The following is a 6,962-nucleotide window of genomic DNA, read 5'->3' as shown; positions in this document are numbered from 1 at the left end:
CTAAAACCGTCTTTGTTGCAATTAGTGCAACAAAACCAATACGCGGGTCTCGCTACTGAGAACCCGAATCAACATTTAAAAGTTTTTATCCAACTAGCCGACACCTTTAAATCTAACGGCGCTTCATCTGATGCGATCCGTTTAAGATTATTTCCTTTCTCCCCCAGGGATAGAGCACGTTCATGGCTAGATTCACTTCTAGCTAATTTAATAACTACCTGGGAAGACCTTAGGAGAGTATTCCTTGCTAGATATTTCCCCCTAGCAAGACTGCTGTTCTTCGAAACCAAATAACTAGATTTGCTCAAAACCAAGGAGAATCGCTTTTCGAAGCTTGGGAGAGATATAAAGAGCTATTAAGAGTCTGCCCACACCATGGCCTAGAACAATGGTTGATCGTTCATACCTTCTACAATGGACTCCATTATAATACCAAGATGAGCATCGACGCTGCCGCAGGTGGCGCGCTGATGAACAAACCTTATCCAGAAGCTTATGACCTAATTGAGGATATGGCCCAAAACCATTATCAATGGGGAACCGAACGAGCATCAATAGAGAAAAAGGAGACCTAAGATGGAATACATGAGGTAAGCTTTATAGACATGATGTAGGCGAAAATGGATGCTTTATCCCTTAGGATCGAACATATGCCTACAAACACTAACTCTGTAGCAGTAGTCCATACAGAGTGCAAACTTTGTGGATCTAAAGGACACGAATTGGCAGAGTGTAACCTTTTAAACGAACTAAATACCTACCAAGTGAATTACGCCCAAGGTAACCCATTTTCAAACACTTACAAACCTGGATGGAAGAATCATCCAAATTTCTCTTATAGAAACTAGAACCCTATCCAAAATAATGCACCTCAGAGACCGCAAGGTTATCAAGCCCAAAAACCAAACCAACCTATGCAAGTTGTGCCCCAGAAGTCTAACCTTGAGAAGATCATGGAAAGCTTTATATCGGGCCAGACTCAGCAAAATAAAGAATTCCTAAACCAAAACATTCACGTAAACCAACTTATAACGCAATTAGGAACCAATGTTGATCAGATAATCACTCACAACAAGATGCTTGAAACCCAGATCTCACAGGTAGCACAAAACCAAGCCCCACAAACTACACCTGGAGGCCAATTTCCTGGACAACCTCAACCAAACCCTCTAGGGCAAGTTAACGCTATCTCGTTACAAAGTGGGACCGCTTACGAAGGGCCTCAGAACCCAGCAATGAGCGAGTCCAAATCTTCTAAAGAGAATGTGCCTACCAACCAGAAGAGGAACGAGAGGAACCTGAGAAACAAACCAACCAAGAAGGTGAAGCCAAGGATAAAACTTATAAACCACCAATCCTGTATCCGCAAAGACTTAACAAACAAAAGTCAACAACCAATATCAAAAATTTATAAAAGTGATATAAAAGCTTCATGTAGAGATTCCTTTTACCGAAGATATCACCCAAATTCCGTCTTACGCCAAATTTCTCAAAGACATCTTAACTAACAAGTATAGGCTCGACGATCCAAAACCCTTGGAATGCAACTTTATTTCTAATGATAAACTTGCTAAGAAGGAGAAAGACCCTGGTAGTTTTTCTATACCTTTCGTTTTAGGAAATCATGTGATCGACAAAGCTTTCCTAGACTTAGGCGTTAGTGTAAGTTTAATGCCCTTAGCTGTATGTAAGAGATTAAACCTAGGATAAATGCAACTAACTAAGATGTCCCTTCAATTAGCCGATAGATCTTTTAAGTATCCTGTAGGCATTTTAGAAGACATCCCAGTTAGGATCGGTCAACTTTATATCCCAACAGACTTTATGGTCATGGATATCAAAGAAGACGAAGATATCCCTATCCTTTTAGGTAGACCATTCTTATCGACAGCCGGAGCTATAATAGATGTCAAAAGAGGGAAATTAACCTTCGAAGTAGGGGACGAAAAGATCGAGTTCATTCTTTCAAAATTCCTGATGGCACCAATTCTAGGAGACTCGTGTTATGCGATCGATATCATAGATGAGTGCATAAGAGAATTTGATCAGGGAGAACCTAAGATCGAACCATTTTCAAACCCGAATGAAAAGGATGATGAGTTAGAGGAAACTGAACCTCTCACTAACGAATGTATGGATCTTACTCCACACCCTTCACCTAATTCTCAAAAACCAGCCCAAGAACTTAAGGAACTACCCAAGAACCTAAGATATGAGTTCCTGGATGAAGAAATGAACCGCCCAGTAATAGTTAGTGCCACCTTAAACCAAGACGAGACGAATCGACTCTTGAACGTTTTAAGAAAATACCCTTCTGCCTTAGGGTACAATATCTCTGATTTAAAAGGTATTAGCCCATCCGTGTGTATGCACCGGATCTCACTAGAGGAGGATTCAAAACCTTCCAGAGAACATCAGAGGCGAATCAACCCTGTGATGAGCGAGGTGGTGAAGAAGGAAGTCCTTAAACTACTGGAAGCTGGTATAATCTATCAGATCTCTGATAGTAAGTGGGTAAGTCCTATACATGTGGTACCCAAGAAGGGAGGCATCACAGTTGTGCAGAACGAAAAAGGAGAGCATGTCGCTAAACGCATAGAAGGCGGATGGCGTATGTGCATAGATTATAGGAAGCTCAATAAAGCAACTAGGAAAGACCATTTCCCCCTTCCATTCATAGATCAAATGCTGGAGCATCTTGCCAGACACTCTTACTTTTGTGTCTTGATGGATACTCTGGATTTTTCCAAATACCCATACACCCCGTGGATCAAGAGAAAACAACCTTTACCTGTCCCTACGGAACGTTTGCTTACAGATGAATGTCGTTTGGACTCTGTAATGCGCCAGCTACTTTCCAATGTTGTATGATGTCAATCTTCGTAGATTATCTCAACGGAGTCATGGAAGTATTCATGGACGACTTCTCAGTGTGTGGATTAGACTTTGAAGACTGCCTTAATAACCTTGAGAAAATCCTAGAGAGATGCGTAGAAGTCAACCTAGTATTAAACTGGGAGAAATGGCACTTTATGGTAAAAGAAGGCATAGTGTTAGGACACATAATATCTGAAAGAGGCAGTGAGGTCGATAAAGCAAAAATAGAAGTTATAGAAAACCTTAAACCTCCTAAGAGAGTTAGAGAAATCTGTAGTTTCCTTGGGCACGCCGGTTTCTACCGACGCTTCATAAAAGACTTCTCTAAAATAACAAAACCCTTGACCGGCCTTCTGATGAAAGACAATGAATTTATTTTTTATGAGAAATGCATCAAAGCCTTTAACTAGTTAAAACAAGCGTTAATCTCAACACCCATTCTACAAATCGCAGATTGGACTAAACCCTTCGAAATAATGTGTGATGCTAGCGATTTCGCTATAGGAGCTGTTTTAGGGCAAAGAAAAGATAAGAAACTACACGTAATATATTACGCTAGTAGAACCCTAGATGCCGCTCAATTAAATTATACAACAACATAGAAGGAAATCCTAGCTGTAGTTTTCGCAATCGATAAATTTAGGTCTTATCTTGTAGGATCTAAGATTATAGTCTATACAGACCATGCAGCTATTCGTTACCTTCTGAGAAAAAAGGATGCAAAACCTAGATTACTCAAGTGGATCCTTTTGCTACAAGAATTCTATTTAGACATTAGAGACAAAAAAGGCACAGAAAACATAGTTGCTGACCATCTTTCCAGATTAGAGCATTTAAAGCCAGATCATTTACCTATAAATGATGATTTCACTTAAGACAGACTAATAGCTAAGATTGATACCACTCCTCTTGAACCTGACAGAGACAACCTTGGGACGATTTCAAAGATTAGCAAAGTACCATGGTACGCTGATTTTGTGAACTATCTAACCGCTGATATCATACCACCTGACCTCAACTATCAACAGAAGAAGAAGTTCTTTAAAGATATAAGACACTTCTATTGGGACGAACCACTCCTTTTCAAAAGAGGAACTGATAACATATTTCGACGTTGCGTCCCAGAAGAAGAAGTCAGAAACATCATAGAACATTGTCATTCTTCACCTTATGGTGGACATTCAAGCACGTCCAAGACATACGCTAAGATCCTTTAAGTTGGTCTTTATTGGCCGACATTATGGCGTGATGTCCATGCTTATATTGTCTGATGTGACCGGTGTCAGCGCGCTGGAAACATCTCAAGACGTGACGAAATGCCTTTGAAGAACATCCAAGAAGTAGAACTATTTGACGTTTGGGGTATAGATTTCATGGGACCTTTTCCATCTTCATTGGGAAACAAGGACATTTTGGTAGCAGTTGACTATGTGTCCAAGTGGATAGAAGTTATAGCCGCACCAACCAACGACACAAGAGTAGTCATCAAGATGTTCAAGAACAATATCTTTCCCAGATTTGGAGTTCCACGACTTGTCATAAGCGATGGTGGATCGCATTTTATATCCAGAATATTTAATAAGCTCCTAAGGAAATATGGAGTGAAACACAGAGTAGCAACACCATATCACCCTCAGACTAATGGTCAAGTGGAAGTATCCAACAGAGAGATTAAGCAAATCTTGGAGAAAACTATATCAATATCTAGAAAAGATTGGTCTGGAAAGCTAACAGAAGCACTGTGGGCTTACGGAACTGCTTACAAGACCCCCATTGGAACTACACCGTACCAGTTGGTCTACGGGAAGTCATGTCACTTACCTTTTGAACTCAAGCACAAGGCATATTGGGCCATCAAGACCCTAAATTTGGATTACCTAGCATCTGGCAAGAAGCGAATCCTTGATATTCACAAATCGGAGGAACTTCTCCAGAACGCTTACGAGAATTCCGTTATATACAAGGAGAGAAATAAAGCTTGGCACAACAAGAGGATCGTGAAAAAGGAATTTAATATAGGAGACTCTATTCTTCTCTTTAATTCGAGATTACGTCTTTTTCCAGGTAAGCTGCGTTCGAGATGGACAGGTCCCTTTGAGGTGTCTAAAATCCTGAAATCTGGAGTAGTCAAAATCCGAAACAACTCTTGTAATCAGACAAAGATTGAAGCAATACCAAGGAGGTGACATACCCACAGAATGTCATGACCAGACTCTGACCGACCCTCTAGTTCCTACCTCTAACATATAAAGTTCGAATAGTCAAGCTAACGACGTTAAACAAGCGCTGCATGGGAGGCAACCCATGACTTCTTTTCCTTTACTTTTACTATTTTCAATTTATATTTATATTTATTTATTTTATATGTATGAATATCTATGTGGAGACTAACAGTTATAATATTTGTGATTTCAGGTGTCCTCTGTTTCTAATCTAACTTTTCAGGAATGGAGAATATCGACACCATGCCAGTAATATTCTGTGACCCAGTTCAAGAGCAGCGCTACACCATGCTTTCACAGCGCTCGATGCTGCCTACTAGATATCCCGACTCGAGCTGCATGGAGGCATTAGGCATTGAGCCTAGTGTCAGGCACTTATGCAATCAGTTACAATGGGATGAATATACAGATGCTATGCACGTGACTTACCGGAACCTGACTTTGGAGTTCCTGAGCTCGCTTGTCTACGAGCCTTATGTTAGTCACGCCAGTGATGGAGGATACATTAACTTCAGGTTGTTTTGGGGCAGAATACACCTTCAACCACAAGCGTTTCGACGACTTGCTTGGTTTCCAGATTTCCTATGATGCTTCGCCCGAGCTCCCCATGAGCTACTTTCTGAGCCGAGACATCGAGAAGTTTTGGATCGATATCACATGTGGAGGTAGTCCTAACCCTTCAACCCAGATCTCTAACAAAATTCACAACCCTGCTTTCCAATACTTCCAGATGATCATTGCCCACACCTTCCTGGGGAAGAGTGACCTTGATGTGCATGTGAGTGCTGAAGAGATCTTCTTCATGTACTGTACCACGCAGTCACGCCCGGTAGACTGTGGAGATTTCTTGATAGCCTATACCTTAATGCTCGCTCTGCTGCAAGCCCCATTCATGTCGGAAGCACGGTGACTCACATAGCCTCAGCCCTGGAACTCGATAGGAGACTATCTCACCTGACACCTTATTGCAGCTACACCTTGATGGATGTTGATTTCTGTCTGGACCGTGGTCTGATGAGGAGATCCTCTTTCCATCCGAATCAATATAGGCTGTTAATTAAGGGTGAAACTATTCACTACTTTACTTTACCTGACCCTCAGGTGACTTGTGTCATTGATCAGGCCAACTAGGTCTACGCCATAGAAGGGCAGGGAGAGACAGTAGATGCGCCAAAGATTGCACCGATCAGAATTAAAGTCCGTACCAACAATCCTAATCTCCAGACTCCAAGCATGCAATCCGAATTGGTTAAGCTTCGCATGGAGATTGCCGAACTTCGTCAGGAGCTTGCTGACGTTGCCCTGCAGGTCAAGGTAGTAGTTGCCTCACACGACACCGAGACTGATATGCTGCATGATGATATCGTCGATCTCTGACGCTAGATCACAGAGCTTCGAGGCTACGAAGTCGAGGAGACTCCACTATATCCCGAGCGTTGATGTCAGTATGGACCGAGAAATACCGTTTGAATTTCCCTATTTTTCCGTACTTATTATTCATGCCTATTTTTATAGTTTCCTATGACATTATGCTTGCTTTATTTCCTAAGATCTCTGGACTCGTGATTTATTATTGGCTCTTCTCATACATACATACATACATATATATATATATATATATATATATATATATATATATATATATATAATATATATATATATATATATATATATATATATATATATATATATATATATATATATATATATATATATATTATATATATATATATATATATATATTATATATATATGTATATGTATGTATATATAATTATTATGTTTTTTTATGTCCATTATTTTTTTTTACTCTACTATTTTATTTTGTTTTATTTTGTTTTGTTTTATTTAATTTTGTTTTAA

At 40.1% G+C, this 6,962-nt stretch overlaps 1 non-coding gene across 1 annotated transcript; it reads right to left on the bottom strand.

Annotated features, from left to right (window-relative positions):
• Positions 1–275: 275 nt before the first annotated feature.
• LOC127099869 (small nucleolar RNA R71) lies at positions 276–382 on the bottom strand. The gene has a single exon (XR_007794334.1). It is a non-coding gene; the product is annotated as a small nucleolar RNA R71 (small nucleolar RNA).
• Positions 383–6,962: the final 6,580 nt, after the last annotated feature.

This window comes from Lathyrus oleraceus, chromosome 6 (genome assembly GCF_024323335.1).
Source record: "Lathyrus oleraceus cultivar Zhongwan6 chromosome 6, CAAS_Psat_ZW6_1.0, whole genome shotgun sequence".
NCBI lineage: Eukaryota > Viridiplantae > Streptophyta > Magnoliopsida > Fabales > Fabaceae > Lathyrus > Lathyrus oleraceus.
This window is presented reverse-complemented; position numbering and strand designations above follow the sequence as displayed.